This window comes from Megascapheus bottae, chromosome X (assembly GCF_031878675.1).
Source record: "Megascapheus bottae isolate mThoBot1 chromosome X, mThoBot2.hap1, whole genome shotgun sequence".
NCBI classification, from domain to species: Eukaryota; Metazoa; Chordata; class Mammalia; order Rodentia; family Geomyidae; genus Megascapheus; species Megascapheus bottae.
In genome coordinates this window covers 59470984-59495661 of record NC_143547.1, presented here as the reverse complement: position 1 = coordinate 59495661, position 24678 = coordinate 59470984, and the positions used below count along the sequence as shown (strand labels likewise).

General features: G+C 33.3%; 1 protein-coding gene across 1 annotated transcript in view; it reads right to left on the bottom strand.

The window, feature by feature from the left end:
• Pcdh11x (protocadherin 11 X-linked) overlaps positions 1-24678 on the bottom strand; it is a 571726-nt gene that overhangs the window by 2481 nt on the left and 544567 nt on the right. The gene's annotated exons all lie outside the window — the stretch shown is intronic.

Sequence of the window (24678 nt, the reverse complement as noted above, 5' to 3'; positions counted from 1 at the left end):
GGCAAGTTCTGTACTAATTAAGCCCCACACACTGCTAATTTTTCTTTGTTTTGTTTCTTTCTCAGATAGTATATAGCTTTATTGATGAATGGAAATTCTACTTTTACCTTCCCGATAGCTGAAAGTATAGTCATAAAAAACCATGCTGGATAAGAGAAAAATGTATATATTTCATAAATGATCTATTAATTTCGATATCCCATTCAGAATTTTCTATTTAAAGAAATTATTCTGACTATATTAAACAGTATTAGTTATAAATATGGATTACTTCTTTGGAGGACATAAAGGAATATTTCTAACATAAAGTCATAATATTTAAAATATAATACTAAAAAATAATAGGCAGAATTACCATAGATGCAAAAGGAATATGGAATTATTTTCATTGACAAATTGTAGTTGAAAATAATTTTTTTTTGCCAGTCCTGGAGCCTGAACTCAGGGCCTCAGCACTGTCCTTGAGCTTTTTTAACTCCATCACTATGCCACTTGAACCACAGCACTATTTCTGGCTATTTTTTCTATGTATGTGGTACCATGGAAACAAATCTGGGACTTCATGCATGCTAAGCAAGCACTCTAACTCTAGGCCAAACTCTCAGCCACTGAAAAAAAATTTGAGCGTATATAACCTCATATTCTTTACCTATTTAAAGCTACAATGCATAGCAAAGGGTCTTTTGTTTTCTTTTGGTTTTTGGTTTTTTTGGCTAGTCCTGGCTAGAACTCCGGGCCTGAACACTGATCTTTGGCTTTCTCAAGGCTAGAGCTCTACCACTTGAGCCACAGCACCATTCCAGTTTTTTCTGTGTATGTGGTACCGAGGAATCACACCCGGGTCTTTGTGAATGCTAGGCAAGCACTCTACAACTAGGCCAAACTCCTAGCCCCACATAGTATATTTTATATGTACATTTTCTATCATTCTGCCCATTGTCTTTTCTGCTCTGTTGATAGTCTCATGAATGAAAGTTAGTTTTCACAGACCAACTTATCTATTTTTTTTGATGCCTATACTTTTGATGTCATTTAGAGAAAATTCTTGCGAATTCCATATTATGATGTTTCCTGTGAGTTTCATTGAAACGTGTCTGCAGCTTTTGCTCTGATAGCTCTGTGTTAATTCCATTCTCTGTGGAATATGTCCAACTTCAGCTTTTGCGGCAAAATATTTTGTCTTTATTTCCATTTTTAAGGAATGATCTTACTATATGTCTAGGAAATTTCATCAATATAACTCATTAGGAACCATCTACCTTTTTAATATATTTAGGTAAAAGTATTATAAAGATATTGATTTCTCATAGCTAACTTTTTTCTTAAAATGTAAAACATAATATACAAAGAAATTATTTCAAATCTTAACATTTATGAATGCAGTATTAAAGAGTTGTAGAAATTTTTTGAAATTAACATAAATAAAAATTAAAGAAAAATAAATTTTAAGTTGATATTTCACATAATTTTACAGTATGTAAAATACACTGCAATAACTTTCATAATTTGACCAATTTTCTGTTCATTATAAAAATAGATTTTGACATAGTATAAACATATGATACCACACATAAGATGCTTATGAAATATAATTTGGATTATTATGCTTCAAATTACATTTTGTATGAAATATAGTACATTTTATGAAGGTTCTTTGAAAACTTCATCTTCAAAATAATTGAAAATTTATCTTACATTTTAATACATAAATATAAATAGTTAAAAATCTGTTTATGCAAATGATTTATAACCTATGCCAATTTAGTGTATCTTAAGAACACATTTGATGATAACCTAGATTTAATGATATATTTAATTTAAAAGTCTTTTCCCCTAAAATGGTAGGCTCTTGTCATACTGAAAAAAAGTTCTTCCTGACATTAACAAGAAAATGAAATTATATGTTGAGAGCTACCAAGTGTTATTATATAGAGATTGATGGAGAGATTAAATACAACATATGCCTACAATTTATAAATAATAAACTTTAGATAAATGAGTTTAATTTCAAGTGTAGAATAGATGAAGGAAAATTCCTGGTTTAAATTGAGATAAGTATGATCATAAATCATGTTTTATGTCTATTAAAATGCATCAAATACTAATAAAATTTTAAATATATCATAAAAACAGAAGAATCATTACCTTTCTAACAACTGCAATGTTAGTGAATACTATTAAAATACTCTAAACATTTTATTTAGCAAACTCTACAATGTCTTTCAGTTAATAAGTTTAACATGTTATTTTCCAAAGAACAAATATGAGACTAGCACCAATCAACTTAGTAAAAATTGTAAAGAATATTCTTTGAATTAGTGGGGTTCAAATTAATAACATGTGAAACAACATTTTTGGTTGATTTCTAAAATCAATTAATAACATTTAACATTGATAAAAGTGAGTGTTAATCCTAGGGAAATATATTATCCTTATATAACTCTTAAAATATCCACTGGATATTACAGTGATTTTTTTCTGTTAGCAATGTCATTTAATTAAATAGTTGATCATTTCATCATGTTGAAAATTTCACCTAAATTATAATTTAAATTATATCCAAATTTCTCCCAACATATGAATCAAAAGATGGAACATACAGCAGGACAATAAAAACAGCTAGCAACAAAAAATAGGTCACAAAGGAGACTACCTTAAGATCTCTCTTTGAAAACAATTCACAAGTGAACTGTTACTATAAGTAATAATTTGGTAAGGATGAAAAATAACAGTAGATTGGAATATATTTTTTGCACAATGAAATGAGAATTACTGTCAGAATATAACTCATTTCCTTTGGCTTAGAGAGAAAATGTGCTCTTATATTAAATTCATTTGGACAAAATTCTTCTTTCATTGTGAATGGTTATAATTGTGGGAACTTTAAATTGCTTTTGAGAAATACCTATAAACTGGCTATTTAATTGGCTGATACAGAATATGTGTTTTAAGAAATAGTGGAGCAAATCCCAGTCTTTTAAAATTCTGATATTAAGTTCACATAGATATGATTAAATGTGCTATTTTGATATACCCTATCATTCTCTAACCTTCATTAATTTGAAGATAAATACATGTTTTAAAGAGATTTTTCTTAATGCTATTTCAAAGCAGAATTAAATGTTCATTACTAGATATTTCCAGTCAAACTGTTCAATTTAATGTATCTGTTAAACTCTGATAGGAAATTTCACATGATAGACTTCTTACAAAGATCATTTGATTAATGTTCAAAGATGAAGCCTCATGAAAAGAAATGAGATATTGTTGCAAATTTGCTTTTGATCTCTCCACCTCTTTCCCTTTTAGAATGTCTGGAGTGTTCCAATGAAGGTTCTCAATGTTGTGTTTTAAAAGTATATTAGATTATAACCAATACATTAATTCCATCAAAAACTAAATAATTTTCTCACCTGATAAGTTCATCACTTGGCTCTCTCTGGACAATAACAGAAATATATTACTCATTTAATTGGTTAACATACTGAAAGTTAGTCTAACTATTTAAAAGAATAATTTTAAATATTCAAAAATATTGTTTCAGTTTTGTCTTTTATTTGATGTTCCACTAAGTTGATTATCTTATTTAGTTATGTAAATAAATAGCCAGAGTTGCCAACTCATATATATATAATTGACTATATAGCTTAGAATACTGACAATGAAATAATTAGTTCCATTTGTTTAGTACTTTTAGTTGACCAACAACTGAACTACTATCAGACTTTTGAGTTCCAAGAAAAATGACCACATCCAATCTTATTCACAATGATTTTGTTAACAATAGCCAATACAGCAATTGTTCTTGTCCCTCTCAAAGTAATTTTTCAGTGGGCATACTGGCATGTGCCCACAATCCCAGCATTTGATAGACTGAACTGGGAGTTTGAGGCAGGAAATCATGAATTTCAGATCAGTCTGGGCTATATAGCAAGATTTTCAAAAACGATTCAGTATAAATAAACAAAAGCTATGTTTGATGAAAATATCAGTTTTGCTTGATGAGAAACTACTCCCTAAGTTACTTCTGCAATCCCAAATAATGCCATGGGTAGTATTATATATTAATCAAGACTCTATATTATATATTATATTTGTATTTAGTTGCTAGTTCTGTGGCTTAAATTCAGGTCCTTGAGTTCTCATTCTGATGGTTTTTGCTCCAGGCTGGGCTGGCTGGTTGGTGTTCTTTCATATGATCACAGCACCACTTTTGTCTTTTTGGTCATTAACTGAAATATGACGTACCTTTTTTTTCTTGTGTTGTTTTCAAACCTCCATTCTTAGCGCTCAGCATCCTGAGTAGTTTGGATTTTAGGTACAAGGCAACAGTTTCTGGTATATTTTAAAACATAGGACTCTATCCAAAATTAAAATAGACTGTACATACATGTCAAATTTTAAAATTTTCTCTAAAATTTAAAATAGAGGTATGTATGAAATGGTGCAGACAACTCTGATGAAGAAGCAATGGTAATTAGATATAAAAGACTACCCTGTTTGGCCAGGAGTTTGGCCACTATAGTGGTAGAGGGCTTGCAGAGCATGCAGGAAGACCCGGGTTCAATTCCTTGGTACCACATATGTAGAAAAAGCCAGAAATAGTGCTGTGGATAGACAAAGGGCTTTTGATGCAATACAATCAACACTATCAAGGGTACTGAGTTATTAATGTCAATGGTAGCTAGTGTTCTTCATGTAATAATTCCAATCTATTTGTCTTAATGAAGTAAGGTAGATAATAACTATTGCTACTTTATAAAGAAGGAAAGATAGAATTTATTTACACTTGGGCAGGGAGCATAGCCTAGTGGTAGAGTGCTTGCCTAGCATGCAGGAAGCCCTAGGTTCAATTCCTCGGTACCACATACCGAGAAAAGGCTGGAAGTAGTGCTGTGGCTCAAATGACAGACCTCTAGCCTTGAGCAAAAGTGTCCAAGGACAGAATTTATTTAGACTGGACAAACCAGGACACGGTTACTTTGTTTAAGAAATAATTTAAGCCATTGTCTATGAATATACCTTATTATAAACATAAACTGTCTTCTCCATTTAAAAAAAATTAACAGTGTTGCCGGGCGCAATGGCTCACACCTGTAATCTTACTCAGAAGAATGAGATCTGAGGATCGCACTTCAAAGAAAGCCTAGGCACTGAAGTCCATGAGACTCTTATCTCCAATTAACCACCAGAAAACCAGAAGTGGCACGGTGGCTCAAGGAATAGGTCTGTAGCCTTGAGCTGAAGAGTTCAGGGACAGGGCCCAGGTCCAGAGTTCAAGCCCCACGACTAAATAAATAAATAAATAAATAATTTAACAATGTTATCTTTTCACACATGCTTTTTTATGAATTTCTGAAGTTTCTTGGAAATATAATAGGTTCTTTAGATAATGGTATGTTTTAGCTCCTTACATCTTTACTACTAATGAATGTGTTTATCTTTTTGAAACAGATTTGGTACATAAATGGGTTGAAATGTGTTATTGCAGGAAATCATAGGTGATCACTAACATGAAACCAATAAGGACACTTTAGTGGCTTTAGTGGCTCTTTCTGGAAAATGAGCCACTGAAATAAAATTTACTACCAGTTATTAATCAAGAAATAAATTTGATTGAAGCACAAGTTAATGTTAATAAATAGACTATGATTTATTAAGTAGATTCAGTACTTTTAAAAGTGTCCTATTCCATTTTGTCTTTCAATTGCTGAGTCCTTGTGGCATAGGCCTGTAATCATATCAATACAGACAGCAGAGATCCAAGGATTGTGGTTTGGAGTCAGCCAGGCATTAAAGTCTATGAGACTCATTTCTTTTATTAAGTCCCCTAAAACCAGAAGTGCAGCTGCCAATACAGTGAAGGAGTATCAACCTTGAGCAAAAAACTAATCGACATCACATATTCTCTGCGTTCAAATCTCAATACTAGGACAAAAATAGGCCTTTCAACCCAAGATATTATGGCTCCCTTAATATTGAGATAAAGAATAAATAGTGATCATTAAAAACGAGGGAGATCATGAAGCTTATGTTTCTTTGGGTCAGGCTTACTTCACTCCATATGATTTTATCCAAGTCTTTCCATTTCCTTACAAATGAGGAGATAGCATCCTTTCTGATGGAAGCATATATACCACATTTTCTTGATCAAATTATCCAATATATGCTTGTGATAGTATTAGCAGAGGTTTGTAATAGCACAAATAGCTATGTACATATAACCTTATACAATGATGCTAATTGAAATGCTCTCCATGATATGGAAATAAGAATGGGGTGGTTGTTTTGTTTTTTCTTTTTCCTTTCCTTTAGTGTGCTGTTTTGCAGTTAGCTCTTTCATCTTTTATTTTGTTTTCCTCTGTTTTATTTCCAGTGGACACTATTTTTGTTCTGGGTACCCTTGTCTTGTATATAATTTATCTGATTTGAGGAAGGGAAGGCAAATCACAGAAATTGTGGGACAAATGGTGAACAAATGCAACAGCCATACTCACTAGACACTATGTTGGAAATGAACTTTTAAAGTTGGGTGTGAGAAGAGAAAAAGGACCCCAGAGAAAATGAAGAAGGTAGTCACACTGCCAAAAAATATGGGAAGTGTACTCATTGCTTTACTTATGTAATTGAAACCTCTGTGTACAACACCTTTACAATGAAAAATTTTAAAAAATAAAGGATAAGTGGTAAAAGCAAAAAACACATTGAAGCAACAAATCAGAGAAAGGCTGGATAAGTGGGACTGCATTAAACTGCAGAGCTTCTGTAGGGCAAAGTATATAGCCAGTAAATTAAATAGGAAGCCTACAGAATGTATGGTTCACTAACCATACAATGGACAAAGGCCTCATATCTAAAATATATCAACAGCTCAAAAAATTGAATCACTCCAAAACTAATCTCCAAAGTAACAACCATCCCATTAAAACATAGGCCAAAGACTTAAAGAGAGTCTTCTCTGACGAAGAAACAAAAAGTGGCCTATAGACACATGAAGAAATGCTCAACATTTCTGGTGGGGGTGCAAACTCGTTCAACCACTATGGAAAGCAGTATGGCAGTTCCTCAAAAGACTAAACATAGAGCTCCCCTATGACCCAGCAATTCCACTACTTGGCATTTACCCAATTGTCCAGAAACTAGGACATAATAAATCCACTAGCACAATGATGCTCATTGCAGCACTATTTATCAAAGCAAAGATATGGAACCAACCAAGATGTCCCTCAGTTGATGAGTGGATCAAGATGTGGTATTTATACACAATGGAATTCTATGCTGCTGTCAGAAAGAAAGACATCACCCCATTTGTAAGGAAATGGAAAGACTTAGAAAAAATCATATTAAGTGATGTAAGCCAGACTCAAAGGAACATAGGCTCAATGGTTTCCCTCATTTGTCATAATCAGTAGAAACTTTGGGCTCTCCTACCCGAGATTTACAATAGAGTAAAACCTAGATACATAAGGCCATACAGTGTGACGCTAAATGAAAGGACCTCTAGGGTATAAAAACAAAAGCCATATAACGAATGATTGTTGTCCTTAATGTCCTATGTCATCACTCGTCTCTTTTGCCATCCCTTGGTTATCTCATTTTGTTACAGTATTTCACTTTGTTATATGATATATTGGATAAATGAATATTTGGTTATTTGAAATTGCATAGAGAAGGGGGGAAAACAAGATGAGGGGTGGGGGTCGGGGGAGGGGAATGGAGACCAAGACATGAGAAAGTGTATCAATGTATGTGAAGTAATGCACCTTCTACCTGGTGAATATAATGTAACCCTTCTATTAATTACAATAAAAAATATATAAAAAACACAGTGAAGGTTAGTGAAAGTTTGCATTAATGCTTATTATAAAATAAACTTAAATATTCAATCTAAATTATATACAATATTTGCATCAGGTAATGTGCTAATTGCCATTTTCATCATTGCTATGTCCTTAGGAACTGAAGAGAAAAGGTCTTCCTTTAAAGATGTCTCTTTAAGAGAGAAATAGACAAATGAAGGAAAATAATAGGAGGACCAATTGTCCTTCCTCCTGCTATCAACTATAGCTTGTTCTAGGACAGGCTTTGAAAGTGCTAGAGTATGAAATATATCAATACTAAAAGCAATCAGACTTAACATTCGAAATACCAAAATAAAAATGGTCCTCAGGAGGGATGGGGGAGAATGATGAAAAAGGTGACATTGATCAAGATGCACTTTATTCAGTGGGGGGCAACTTCTTTTCACAAATACAGTTAATAAAAATGTATTTTAAAACAGTCCAATTTTGAAAGAAGTTATGAAAATTATTTCACTTCCTTCTGTAATGTGTTAAAGTTGCTTATATTTATGTATTTTATGTTATGAAAAAGTATTAGTCAATTATGATTTAGCTGTTTCATATACATATATAAACACTTATATGAGCAATTATATATAAGCATTTTATACCTAAGCATTTCATATATATATGAAATATATATAGTGATTCCCATATACAGATGTATATAGAGAGAGGGGAAAAGAGAGGGAGAGGGGGAGAGAGAGAAAGAGAGAGAGAGAGAGAGAGAGAGAGAGAGAGTATTCCCAGGTGCAGTGGCTGCCTGTAATCCTAGTTACTCAGGAGACTGAGATCTGAGGATTGTGGTCCAAAGCCAGCTCAGGCATTAAGGTCTGTGGGACCCTTGTCTCCAATTAATTACCAGATAACTGGAAGTGGTGCTATGGATGAAAGGCTAGGGCAGTAGTCTTGGGCTGAAGAGGTCAGGGACAGCACTCAGACCCAGAGTTTAGCCCCCATTACTGACAAATAAAGAAATAAATGCAGAGTATTATTGAAAAATTTAATTATCTAGATAATTACTTTCAAATTAGAATTAACATATGAAGTAAAAATAACAGAAGGGATGATTAAGAAAAATATATTTGGTAAAATTGTTTTGAGAATAGGGGCTGAGAGTTTGGCCTAGTAGTAGAGTGCTTGTCTAGCATGCATGAAAACCTGGGTTTGATTCCTCAGTATGACATACATAGCAAAAAGCCGGGATTGGTGCTGAGGCTGAAGTGGTAGAGCTCTAGCCTTGAGAAAGTCCAAGGACAGTTCTCAAGCCCTGAGCTCAAGCCCAGGACTAACAACAAATTGGTTTGCGAATAATTTTAGAAAATTTATAAATAACAGCATACTAGTTATCTACATAGGAATAAGATTTTGAGTAAGGAATTGGCGTCTTTCAATAAAAGTAGTGGGTGAATATGTTGCATTTTAAATAATGAGACAGTTCATGACTTTGTGGACAGTGGAGCAGTCAACATCCTGAGTAGACTGCAGATAAAGAAAATAAAGGAAGAGATGGTGAGAAATAAGTATAGAGAGATTTGCAGTGTGCTAGGAAACGTTCATCTGAACAGCTTATGATCAGTTAATTTGGACCATAAGTGAAGAAAAAGTCCCAGAAGCAGGCTTCTTTCTCAGTCGAGGTAAAGCAACCAAAAATATTCCATGATAAATGGGCATAGAAATAGATGAAATATTTGAATTGCAAGCTGGCAGATTAAAATAGAATATAAAGAAATAAGTCATTGAATTAAACAGACTATTTTTTTCATGAAACTTTCTTTTCCTGCAATTGTCTTTCCTCACTATTAAAATTAATCCTATCAATTGTGGATTTTATTAAATATAATGCATATATATGCAAATTCACTGCAAATCAGTACATATGGATGTCTCTTTACTAGAAAAAAATGGACCAATGTCCAGATGTCTAGCTAATCTCAAACTTTATTTTGTTAGTAAGGCATTTTTGACTTAGTCAACATAGTCTCGTAGAATACATTCCCACTGACACATTATGGCCACAAAATCTTATCCTGAAATTCAAGGTCCTCCTGTCTGCAACTCCTCATTTCAGGGATTGCAGATCCATGTTACCACAACTGAGTAAAAGTTTTGTTTTAAAACTTGTTTTGTTTTTTTCATACTTTTAAACTAGCATGAAAAAGCCAGGTACATGATACTGTTTTATTTTTATCAAAATGTATTAACATGCATTTTATTCTATTAGGAGTTCTTAAGACTTAGTTTTAAATGTTAACTAAGTCATAAATTCCTATGCAAACTGTCACATCTTATCATATTTCTACCATTTATTTTTATTTTGAAGGATTTAATTTGCTAAATTCAAATGATATTTGTTTAATTTGGCCTGTATTCCTAAGAGATTTTCTATATTTATTTGACTTCCTTTCTTGTTTCATACCTTTTCCCTGACTTTATATCAGGTTAAAACTCATCCTGTAATGAGTTAAAATATTCTTACTCTTAGTAGAGTTTTGAAGGGCCTATTATAAATTTTCATTATTTTTCTGAACTATTTCATCAAATTTATTTGCAATGTCTTTTGGGCATGGAGCTTACTTGGAAGATTGTTAACAAAAGTAAGCACATTTTCTTATCAGAAATTCATCTGTTTAGATTATGGGTTTCTTTCTTTATATCTAGAAGATTGTATAATTTGAGAGTAAAATACTATTCAAAATCATTTCCTTTGATCATTTACAAGCATATTGTTTGATTTTAAAACGTTGTGACTTACCCTAATGGTTTTATTTTGATTTTTAATACAGTTCCATTGAAAACAAGACTTGTTTTGTCTGCTTTAAATATGCATATTCATTAAGAATTGTTTCAAAGACCGAATGCACTTCGCGACTAGTACAAAGCACCAGCAGGGAGAAGGACATTTGAACAAGAGGGCTAAATCCAAAATTAAGTCCCAGTATCAGTACAGACAGACAGACAGACAGACAGACACACACACACACACACACACACACACACACACACACACACACCAGATCTATTTTAGTGGCAATGTAATTCAAATGGCACAGCATCACCCTGATGTGAAAAAAAAAAAAACAACAGCACAAGTACAAGGCCTTGAGTTTAATTTCAGATATTTGCACACACACACATACAATGAATCAATTCTGGAAGTAGAGTGAGGCTCAAGTGTGAGTACCAACTTTGCGTGGAAAAAATAATGTTCTATGCCCCAAAACGGTCTAAATGGGTAAATACACCATATACTGTAGGAAAATAAAACCTGAAATTTGGGGATGTGGAATTAAGTATGCAAGTAGCACATTAGATTCAAATGGATGATAATAGTATAATTTGAGTCATTTCTCAGTGATTTAAAAAGACCCATTTAGAAAGAGAATGTTTTAAACTATTCTATTACTTGTGACGTGTTCTATTTATTATCATTATTTTCTTTTTACTATTATTACTATTATTAAACCAGTCTTGAGGTTTGAACTCGGGTACTGAGCATCGTTCCTGAACTCTTCTTGCTCAAAACTAATGGGCTAGCACTTGAGCCAAATCTTGTCATCATGCTTTTTGGTAGTTGATTGGACAAAAGAACTGCACAGACTTTTCAGTGCCAAACTTGCTTGAAACCATGATTCTCAGATCTCAGCCTTCTGTGTAGCTAGGAATGTAGTCAAGAGACACCAGCACCCTTCCTGCCTTTCCTTATTTTTAGTGCTTGCATGAGGCATCTTTTTACATTCAATTACTTTCAAGCTGTGGTTTCATACTGAAAATATGTTGCTTCTAAATAATATAAAGTCAAATCTTGGTTTTTATTTAGTGATTATTTATACATGTAATGTGATTTGTGGTATGACTTTATTTATTATTCCTTGTCTATCTTTTCTTCCATTTTCATATATAGAATTGTTTTTGTAGGCTGATATGAATGTTTAGTGGTAAATGCATTGTATACATTTATATCAACCTATACTAACTTGTTTTTATGTATCTAGGTTTTGCTCTATTGCAAATCTCTGCTAGGAGAATTCTAGGTTTGTACTGATTATGACAAATGAGGGAAACAATTGAGCCTATGTTCCTTTGGGTCTGGCTTAGTTCACTTAATGATTTTTTTCTAAGTCTTTCCATTTCCTAACAAATGGGGCAATGTCATTCTTTTTGACAGCCACATAGAATTCCATTGTGTACAAATACCACGTCTTGTTTATCCACTCATCACCTGAGGGACGTCTGGGTTGGTTCCATACCTTTGGTATGGTAAATAGTGCTGCAATGAACATCGTTGTGCTAGTGGATTTAGTATGTCCTTGTTTCTGGACAATTGTGTAAATGCCTAGTAGTGGAATTGCTGGGTCTATTTTTAGTCTTTTGAGGAACTGCCACACTGCTTTCCATAGTATTTGAACGAGATTGCATTCCCACCAACAGTGTAGTAGTGATCCCTCCTGGCCACATCTCCTCCAGCATCTGTTGTTATTAATTTTCTTGATCATGGCCACTCTAATTGGAGTGAGGTGGAATCTTAGAGTTGTTTTGATTTGCATTTCTTTTATGACCAGAGATGTCAAGCATTTCTTCATGTGTCTATAGGCCATTTTTGTTTCTTCTTCAGAGAAGACTCTCTTTAAGTCTTTGGCCCATCTTTTAATGGGATGGTTGTTACTTTGGAGATTAGTTTTGGAGTGATTCAATTTTTTGAGCCGTTGATATATTTTTAGATATGAGGCCTTTGTCCGTTATATGGTTCTTCCATTCTGTAGGCTTCCTAATTAATTTACTGTTTTTGAAAGTGAGAGGTAGGAATAAACATTATCAAGTGAATGGTCCCAATAAACAGACTGGAGTTGCCATCCTCATATCAGATAAAATATACTTCAAACTAAAATTAGTGAGAAAAGACAAAGAAGGTTATTACATACTATTAAAGGGATCTTTCCTCCAGGGGGACATAACCATCCTAAACATCTAACACCTATTCCCGGAGCTCCGAACTCCATCAAGCAAACTTTATTTTCACTGAAACCGTACATAGATCTAAACACAGTGATTGTTGGTGACTTTAACACACCAATCTCACCTGTGGACAGGTCAACCACGCATAAACTCAACAGAGAAAACTTAGAATTGACCAACTGTATAGACCAACTAGATCTAACAGACATCTGCGGTTTATTCCACCCAGCAATAACACAATATACATTTTTTTAGAAGCACATGGAAAATTTTACAAAATAGGCCACATCTTAGGCCATAAAACAAACCTACACAGATTCAGAAACACTGAAATTATTCCCTGCACTCCCTCAGACCAAGAGGACTGAACATCCATGTCTACCAACGAAAACCCTGAAACTCATGAAGATTGAACAACACATTTTTGAATCACCAATGGGCCATAAAAGAGATCAGAACAGAAATCCAACAGTTTATGAAATTTAACAAAAGGAACACACAAAATACCAGCTTCTTTGGACACGGCAAAGGGAGTACTCAGAGGAAAATTTATAGCTCTGTTTGCCTACAATAACAAATTGGAAAAATCGCAAATCAACAATTTGATGTGTCACCTTAACTCCTGGAAAAAAGAGCAACATACTAGCCTTAATCCCAGTAGAAGGAAGCAAATTATTAAAATTAAAGCAGAATTAAATGAAGTGGAGTCCAAAAAAACTATAGAAAGAATAAACAAAACAAGGAGTTGGTTCTTTCCAAAAAATAACAAAATTGACAGACCCTTAGCAAATCTTACACAAAAAAGAATGGAGCGTACCGAATAAACAAAATCACAGACTAAAACGGTGATATCATGACAGAAATTATCAAGATCTAGAATATCATGAGGGAATACTTCTCATACCTTTATGCCAACAAATTTGAGAATCTAGAAGAAATGGATGAATTCATAGCCAATATTAACATACCCACTCTGAAAACCAAGAAGAACTAACCCAAGTAAACAGGACTATTTCAAGCACTGAAATAAAACTGTCAATAAAAGACCTTCCACCTAAGAAAAGCTCAGGGCCAGATGGATTCACAGCTGAATTCTATAAGGTCTTCAAAGCAGAGCTCACACCAGTGCTCCTCAAGGTCTTCAATGAAATGGAAAATGAAGGCTCTTTACCAAACTCATTCTATGAAGCCAGTATAACCCTCATCCCCAAACCAGACAGAGATTCATCAAAGAAAGAGAACTATAGACCCATTTCTTTGATGAACATCAATGCAAAACTTCTCAACAAAATACTGGCCAACCGTCTACAACAACTCATCAAAAAAATTATATGCTATTATCAAACAGGATTCATCACAGGGAGGCAAAGCTGGTTCGACATACACAAATCAATTAATATAATTCAATACATCAACAGGAGCAAGGACAAAAATCACAATATTGTCTCAACAGATGCAGAGAAGGCATTTAATAAGATCCAACACCCCTTTATGTTAAAAGCTCTGGAGAAACTAGGAATCCATGGAACATTCCTCAATATAATAAAGGCTGTGTATCACAAACCCACAGCTAGTATTACACTTAATGGGGAAAAGCTAAAGCTATTCCCTCTAAAATCAGGAATGAGACAAGGATGACCTCTCTCTCCACTCCTCTTTAACATAGTATTAGAATTCCTAGCCAGTGCAATAAGGCAAGAAGCAAGCAAAAAGGGTATCCAAATAGGGAAAGAGGAAGTAAAACTTTCCCCCTTTGCAGATGACATGATTCTGTATTTAAAGAATCCTATAGATTCCACTCCCAAGCTCCTTGAGCTAATTCAAAACTTTGGAAGGGTAGCAGGCTATAAAATTAACCCTCAAAAATCAACTGCCTTCCTCTACGCCAACAGTGAGAGGAACGAGGCAATAATCAGGAAAGCAATTCCTTTTCCAATAGCTTCAAAGAAAATAAAGTACCTAGGAATTACCTTAACTAAGAATGTACATGACCTTTGTGATGAAAACTTTAATACCCTGAAGAAGGAAATTAAAGCAGAACTGAAGAAATGGAAAAACCTCCCATGCTCCTGGATTGGAAGAATCAACATCATGAAAATCACAATCTTGCCAAAGGCTATCTACAAATTCAATGCAATACCCATCAATATCCCAATGTCATTCTTTAAAGAAATAGAAGAGGCAATCCAAAATTTCTTATGGAATTATAAAAGACCCCATATACCCAAAACACTTCTTAGCAGAAAGAACAGGGCAGGAGGAATTTCAATACCAAACTTTAGACTCTATTACAGAGCTATAATTCTCAAAACAGCTTGGTACTGGCACAAGAACAGGCCTGAAGACCAATGGATTAGGTTTATATTTTAACAAGAAAGAATTTATAGTTCTCATCAACTATGCTATTAGAAATTTGTTAGCAAAAAAAAAAGATGACTTCAGAAAGTTGGAGCAATTAAACATGCAGAAAAAAATGAAGGAAAAATTTGCATGTTGAAATTTGCATATAATTTAAAATGTCCTTCATTCCTTGATTGATAGTGAGTCATTTAGCTGTTCAAAACTATCATTGATTCACATGGACTTGCAATTTACAGACTGATACATTGAAATGATTCATGTTTTGCCCCTTTTATCTTGATATACCATTCATAGTTAGAATATAGAGCCTATAGTTTCATATAATATGGCTTAATATATATCTAGAAATATAAATTACAGAGATTAGCTAAATTTTTTTCGATGCTATCAATGCAAATTAACAGGTACATTTTGTTTACATAATAAAAGCTGTTTTATTGCATATGATAAAAGTCACATGAAAAGAATAAGGAAAATAGTAATATATGTTCTCTGATATACTGTAGTTCTTTAAAAGTGTAAATAATGCCAGTAGTGAAACTGATGTGGAGTATATGTGAGTGAAAAACTCCATATAAAAATTTAATTGCTAATTTACTAAAAAGAAATAGAAATTTAGTGGAAGAAATGCAATCCAAGAAAGCTATTAAAATCATGTCATTGTTATTGTTTTTTCCTGTCCTAGGAGTTGAACTGAGGCTCTGGGCACTGTCCTTGAGCTTTGTAAAGGCTCTACTATTTAAGATACCGCATCTCTTCTGTTTTTTTTTTTTTTTGCATGTGGTTACAAGGAACCGAACCCAGGACTTTGTGCATGCTAGGCAAGCACTCTACCACTTCGCCACATTTCTGGCCTAAAATCATGATTCTAAATAATAGTTTATGACACTGGAATTATAATCACAGTATGAAAATGAGTTTGAAAAGTGAAAATATCAAATAATACATGGTTGCAACATTGTAAAACAAAAGGAAAAAACACCGTATAATATCAAATTTGGAATAAATCAAAGCTTCACACCAAAACTTGATTTTCACTTTTAAAGTTCTCAACGTACTTGGAAATTTTGGTAATATTAATAATGAACAAAATATATTATGAAGAAAATAGAGTGAAATTAATTACCATAATGTCTGTTGAATTGTGGCACAATATTCAACATGTAGTTGGCCCTCAATAAAAGATTAATAATATTTATTAAAAACCAACTAAATGTCAAACACAGTGTCTGGTACATCTCATGCAATATTTGTTCAATAATTATAATAATCCTGTTGAAGAGAAAACATTTTTCAACGAATTAGATAAGGAAGCTGAAAACCCAGAATCTAAACTAACTTAGGTCAAAAAGCAAATTGATGGAATTATAATTTCTTATTGCCCATGATTCCAATTCTTATCTGCTTCCATTTTACACATTTTATCTCAGTGATTGCTACATGAATTACATTAGGCATATGTGACATACCAACACTTTTTTCTTCAAAATTAAAGATGAATAAGGAACCTAGAAGATTTTCATTACTGAAGTCTTTGAAGAAAGATGAAGGAAAGATTAAAATATTCTAATTCTTTCCACGAAGACAGTTTAAACAAATCACTAAAGATTAGATACAATTCATACTTTAATAGTCCTCTTTTATGAGAGGTAGTTTTCTAAGCCTTATTGTTTTCATATTGATATTTAGTAATGCTAACAAGACAATAACACTATACAAATGTTGTAAAATAGCCTGATCTATAAGTTTCTAGATTGCTCTGGTGTCTAGTGATTGTGTTGTTTATTCTGTTTTATTATAAATCATGTGGCACATTTATGGTGCTTTGCTTTCAATGAAAATTCCAAAACACATAATAAATGACAGAATCGTATGAAAATTTTAGATTTTATATACAGTCATAACAAATTTTATTGATTATCACTCAAAAGTCAAGGTTTTCCTGGCATCTATAGAAATGTTAGGAAATCCATTATCAGTAACTTTTAACAACTTAACAAAAAGTTGAAAGGGATTATTTAAGGTTTAATTATATCTAAGTGGAGTTGCCTTAAAACATTTATTCCTCAATGTGTAATAACAAAGTAAAAGTAGTTGCTTTCCCCTTTAATGCATTGGAAATGTAGATACAGTAACTGTTCATCAAAACATCAGATGTCCATTTTTCTAGTATATATATATATGCATATATATACACACTATATATATATGTAAATATATTTTTGGACGGTCATGGGGCTTTGGAATCTGGCCTTGGTTGCTGTCCCTGAACTCTTCAGGTTAAGGCTATTTCCATAACCTTTGAGCCACAGCACCACTTCCGGTTTTCTAGTGATTAATTGAAGATAAGTGTCTCTTGGCTGTTAGTGCCCGGGCTGGCTTTAAAATTTGATCCTAAAATCACATCCTCCTGAATAGCTAATATTACAGGTGTGAGCCACCATGCCAGGTTTGTACTATGTTTTTAAACCTTTTTTTTTACAATGTACATTTGAAATATAGACTAAAATTAATTCACATTTCTCCTCAGAATATTTCAAAATGTATACTCAATTTATCCACATATATTTCAAGAGATGTTTGTTCATATTTCCTTAAATATCAAAAAATTTATTTTTGGCTATACTTTGCTATGCTTCTCATATTAAAATTCAAAGATAGGTCCAGTTAAATTACTTGTTTATCAATAAAATGAGTTTATTTTTTTCTACTTTTACATTGATATGCCTTATCAACTCTCAAGTTTTAGCTCACTTTGTATAATTACCTAGTGATACAAAATTTAACAACTAAATTTTAATGACTTGTAATCATAGTCATAATAAACTATCAGTTTGGTATGGGCTGGTGTGTTAAGTGATTATAAGGTTAATAATAAATTATTAAGTTAGGTTAAGTAATTATTTCAAATTGTCAGAATCAAAACAAACACAAGTAGTATCTAGTTTAAAATATATGTGTGTATATGTATACACACACACACACACACACACACACACACACACACACACACACACATATATATATATATTGCCATTCCTGGGGCTTGAACTCAGTGCCTGGGCACTGTCATTGGGCTTTCTCAAATTGAGCACTCTACCACTTGAGCCACAGTAAAACTCATATGCTTTTTTCTCTGTGTGTTTTACCAAGGAATTGATACCAGGGCTTCATGCATACTAGCCAAGCACTCAACAACTGTGCCACACTCCAGTCCCCTATTCTAGAATCTATGTGGCCTTAAAATGAAAGGGACATATGAATAGATAAATATAAAAAATGTAAGAACTCTTTTATTATAGTCAACTGAAATTTTCTCAAAACTGCCAGTAAAAGTACTACATCTTCTTGATCCATTCATCTACTTAGGGACATTTGGGCTGGTTCCATATCTTAGCTGTAGTGAATACAGTGAACATCATTGTGCTAGTGGCTTTAGTATGTCCTTGTTTCTGGACATTTGGGAAAATGCCTAGGAGTAGGATTGCTGGACCATAGGGGAGCTGTATGTTTAGTCTTTTGAAGAATTGCCATACTGCTTTCCACAGTGGTTGAACGAGTTTGCACTCCCACCAACAGTACAGTAATGATCTCTCCTGGCCACAGCCCCACCAGCATCTGCTGTTATTGGATTTCTTGATAATGGTCATTCTAAAAAGAGTGAGGTGGAATCTCAAAGTTGTTTTGATTTGCATTTCTTGCATGGCCAGAGATGTTGAGCATTTCTTCATGTGTCTAGAAGATGTAGTACTTATACACCATATAATTCTATGCTGTCATTAGAAAGAATGACATTGCTCCATTTGTAAGGAAATGGAAAGACTTGGAAAAAATCATATTAAGTGAAGTAAGCCAGACCCAAAAGAGCATTGTTTCCCTCATTTGTAATAATTAGTATACATCTGGGATTCTCCTAGCAATCACAATAGCTCAAAAGCTATGCACATACAGAAAGAGACTAAATGAAATGAATGCTAGGTTATGAAAACAAGTTTACCTTTGTGATTGTTGTTCTCAGTATACTATGTGAAGTTATTTCTTTTCTCTTTTTTACACTTACGGTTAATCTCATGTGGTTACTATATCTAACTTTGTTACTTGGTATATTGTATATACATTTATTTGAAATAGGAAGGGAAGGGGGGAAACAAGATGATTGAGAGGCATGGGGAAAGGGAAAGGGGGAAAAAACATGAGAAGGGGTATCAAGTTTCGATAAGTAATACACGCACTTGTTGACGAATGTAAATGTAACCTTCTATATATTAGCCCAACAATAAAATTTTAAAAAATGCTCGGCAAAAATAGGACATAAATTTGCATTTATTTTTCTTGATACACATAGAATATTGGGAAGGAAAATTTAGACCATCCTTATTTTTCAACATTGAAAACATAATTACTTTAAAAGCATCAAGTATCCAGTACACACAGTATCTGCAGCCCTTTATTTTACTGACAATTTGCTGCAAAATGTTGAAAATTAAGGTAGCTAATTTATTGTATGTTTTGCTATTAATAGAGAGTGCTCTATGATTACAAAATTCTCTCTTAATTCTTTCTTTTCATTTTTTTCTGTTGTTGGTTGTGAGACTTGATCTCTGGCCTGGGTGCTGTCTCTGAGCTCTTCATCTTAAGGCTATGGCTCTATCTCTTGAGCCACAGCGCCAGGTAAAAGCAATTTTTAAGATTATACATCATATGAATAAGGTAATCTGATATTCTGAAGAACAAATGAGCCATACTTTTAGAATTGTTTTAAAATAAAGAAATGTACATTTAAATACTGTATATGAAAATGTGAACGTAAGTTGTTTTGTAATCCAGTTTTAAGGAACATACTTTTGAAAGATAAAATCATGTGCACAGGAGTTCTGATAATGTATGATAAGCCCCTTCAAGATCATTAATAATGGAGTTGGTTGAAGAACTTGATTTCTCTTTGTAATATGAGATATCTAGAAAGATGACTCTCATAATGATAAAATATTTCATTATCATATCTTAAAAACGTCCATACAATATTTTACAATCATAAGAAACTGTGTAGAATTTTCCTAGAAGACATAGGTTTTCAGAGTTTCAAGCACTAGAAAATGACAATCTTTATCTAATATTAAAAGGATGGTTTCCCTCATTCGTCATAATCAGTAGAAACCTTGGGCTCTACTAGCAGTGATCTGCAATAGAACAAAATCTTGATACATAAGGCCATATAGTATGAAGCTAATTGAAAGGACCTCCAGGATATTGAAACAAAAGCCATATAACGAATGATTGTTGTCCTTAATGTACTATGTTGTCTCTTATCTCCTTTGCTGTCCCTTGGTTGTCTCATATTGTTACAGTATCTCACTTTGTTATCTGATATATTGAATTTATTTGTATTTGGTTATTTGAAATTTGATAGGGAAGGGGGGAAAACCAAGATGGGTGGGGGGGTGTGGGGGGGAGGGTAATGGGTACCAAGACATGTGAAAGGGTATCAATGTATGTGAATTAATGCACCTTCTATCTGGCAAATATCATGTAACCCTTTTACTAATTACAATAAAAAATAAATTTAAAAAAAAGGATTTCATTTCTAAAAGTAATTCTGCCTTCTTTCACAGAAAATAATGCTTCATTTTCTCTTATAAAAGACAATGTTGGGCTGGGCGTTTGGCCTACTGGTAGAGTGTTTGCCTAGGATGCACGAAGATCTGGGTTCGAGTCCTCAGTACCACCTACATAGAAAAAAGCCAGAAGTGGTGCTGAGGCTCAAGTGGTAGAGTTCTAGCCTTGAGAAAATCCAAGAACAATGCTCAGGCCCTGAGCTCAAGACCAGAACTGGCAAAAAAAAAAGAGAATATTATGTAACTTACATATAAGATAACTTCTAATTCTTTTCTCCTGTATAATTTTTAATAACACATATTAATGATAGACTGTTTGTCTTATCAAATATTTTAATATAAAAATATGAATATAATTGTTAGGTAAATATACTTTATATTTTTTATTTTTAATCATAGATTTGATATGAAAAGGGGTTACAGTTACATACGTCAGGTAAACATTACATTTTTTAAACTTGTCTACTTTCCACTCTATATGTTCCCAACTGCAGCATAAATTGTATAGCTCATTTTTCACATCGTGTCCAGTTGATACTATTGCTATATTTGTTCACCCTGTCTCCCACCTTTTCTGTGTCTACCCTACCCTCACAAAGACAAACCAACAAACAAGACAAAAGGAAACAACAACAATAACCTCCTTTTTCCATTTCTTAGAGTTCATTTCATAAAATATTATTTCATATGACAATATGCACATAGATATTGAACGTTTGTGATTATCTCATTTGAGCAGGCTCCTTTGTTCTCACTGTAGGAAAGTCTAGACACCTATATGAAATATTCAAAGATATTTATAGTCCTATTTTTCCAACAATGAAATATATAGTAACAGAGAAAACATGCAAAGTCATCTAAAACTTTGGGAATTTTTGGAATTAAGCTTTGTATTTTCATGCTGAACATAAAGCAAGTCACAGAGCTTTCACAATAATGAGCAACCAGATATTATGGGATCTTAATGCTGATATAAAATTTATTTAAAATGTAAAGGTTATCTTCAAAGTGAAAACTTATCCTGTTTATGAAACATAAACAAGTGAATAGATGTGTGTTGCAGAATGTCTTTTTCATTTTAAATTGTTTGAAGTTAAATTCAGCAACAAACAATTTCCATTAGAATTATTCAGTTATGTAAACTACAGAACATACAAATAAACCTAAAATAAGTGTAAACTTACTTTACCTTGAAATAAACAATTGAAAATTGTTTAAAATACAAGGCATAAACTCATCAAAGTCACTTAAAAGATACTATTTTATAGTTTCTTATAGTAAAAAAAGACAGTTTAAAAATTAGGCCTTTTGGGCTGGATAAGTGGGACTGCATTAAACTGCAAAGCTTCTGTATGGCAAAGGACATAGCTAGTAAATTAATTAAGATGCCTACAGAATGGGAGAAGATCTTCACTAAACATACAATGGACAAAGACCTCATATCTAAAAATATATCAACAGCCCAAAAAATTGAATCACTCCAAAACTAATCTCCAACGTAACAACCATCCCATTAAAAGATGGGCCAAAGACTTAAAGAGAGTCTTCTCTGAAGAAGAAACAATAATGGCCTATAGATACATGAAGAAATGCTCAACATCTCTGCTAATAAAAGATATGCAAATCAAAACAATTCTAAGATTCCACCTCACTCCATTTAGAATGGCCAGGATCAAAAAAACTAATAACAAATGATGCTGGAGGGGTTGTGGTCAGGAGGGATCATTACTACACTGTTGGTGGGAGTGCAAACTCGTTCAACCACTATGGAAAGCAGTATCGCAGTTCCTCAAAAGACTAAACATAGAGCTCCCCTACTACCCAACAATTCCACTACTTGGCATTTACCCAATCATCCAGAAACAAGGACATACTAAATCCACTAGCACAACGATGTTCATTGCAGCACTATTTACCATAGCAAAGATATGGAACCAACCCAGATGTCCCTCAGTTGATGAGTGGATCAACCAAGATGTAGTGTTTATACACAACGGAATTCTATGCTGCTGTCAGAAAGAAAGACATCACCCCATTTGTAAGGAAATGGAAAGACTTAGAAAAAATCATATTAAGTGAAGTAAGCCAGACTCAAAGGAACATAGGCTCAATGTTTTCCGTCAATTGTCATAATCATTAGAAACCTTGGGCTCTACTAGCAGAGATTTTCAATAGAGCAAAACCTAGATACAGAAGGCCATACATTAGGGCGCTAAATGAAAGGACCTCTAGGATATAGAAACAATAGCCGTATAATGAGTGATTGTTGTCCATAATGTACTATGTTATCTCTCATCTCTTTTGCTGTCCCTTGGTTGTGTCATATTTTTACAGTATCTCACTTTGTTATCTGATATATTGGATATATTTGTATTTGGTTATTTGAATTTGCATAGGGAAGGGGGAAAACAAGGTGAAGGGTGGGGGCTGGGGGGAGGGAAATGGGGACCAAGACATGAGAAAGGGTATCAATGTATGTGAAGTAATGCACCTTCTATCTGGGGAATATAATGTAACCCTTCTATTAATTACAATAAAAATATATGAAAAAAATTAGGCCTTTTGTAAAAATATATTGTTGAAAATGTATGAATACAGGAAAAAAATCTTTAACAGAATGCTGAAGGTTTTATATTTTCAAACAACTTACTTTTGAGTGATAATTATGGACACAATAGCAATCAACATCCAGTGAATCCCACAAATGTTTCAGACACAAAATTATATACTCTTCTTAATTTTGATAATCTGAAAAATATGCTTGTTTTGAAATTAAATTTGTATAGTCAATAACCATATCCTTCATTATTTTATTTACAGTACTCAACACCTTTGATAATGTTAAAATTGTTCTTATGTTTATTTCTCTTTTCCACTAAAACCAATTAGACATACCTTATCTATTATGCATGCTTCATTGTGGCATAGACTATTTAATAATAATGATCATGAATTATCTCTTAGTATATTACACTAAGAAAATTTCCTGTAGAAAATTCAGTCACAAGCAGGTTGCAGTGGCTCACACCTGTAATCTTAAATACTCAGGGGCCTGAGACTGAGGACTAAGGTTCAAAGCCAGCCCATAAGCAAAAAGACCTGAGACTCTTATCTCCACTTAACTTCTAGAAAATGGGAAGTGGGTCTTGACTCAAGGGTAGGGCGGTAGCCTTGAGCTGAGGAACTCAGGGATAGCTCCCCAGCCAAGTTCAAGCCCCATGAGCCCCCCCTCAAAGAAAAGGCAAGAAAATTGAGTAACATCTGCTCCTTGAACTGCATATTAAAGACACCATTAATCTATTTAATTTCATAATATGGAAATATAACAGAAATTTAGGTTAATTTATCAATCATGGTGTTGAATTTATTTCCCTTTGAAGTCCTTCTACCTCTTATATTGGTCACTTTGAGGGAATGATCACTTTATTTATCAACAGTCAATCTTTACATGTCAGCTAAAATATGAAGACTTATCCCAAAATGCAAACTAGATTATCTCAAGGTAACATACATTTATCAAAATTAACATTTGATTTATTTTGTTATACCTGCCTTTCATGAGCTTACTTCCACTACACCTTATTTTCCCCAGTGTCTACTTTGTACCTACAGTGTGTTAACATGGTTATTGAGAGTGATTCTGTTCTATCATTTTGAATATATTATAGAAGCATGACAGAAAGTCTCATTTATCCTCACAGCACCAATGAAAAACTGATATTACATTATCTACATTAGTGAAATTAATGAACTCAAAGCTCTTTTCATTTTCAGTCCCCCAGGTCCACTAAGTAGGCCATGATCTTTTACGATTTTTTTCTTTCTGAAAAGATAATTGACTATTTTTATGACAATATAAGGTTTTTACAAAACTTAGAAAAGCTCAGAGCTAAGCAAGATTATAT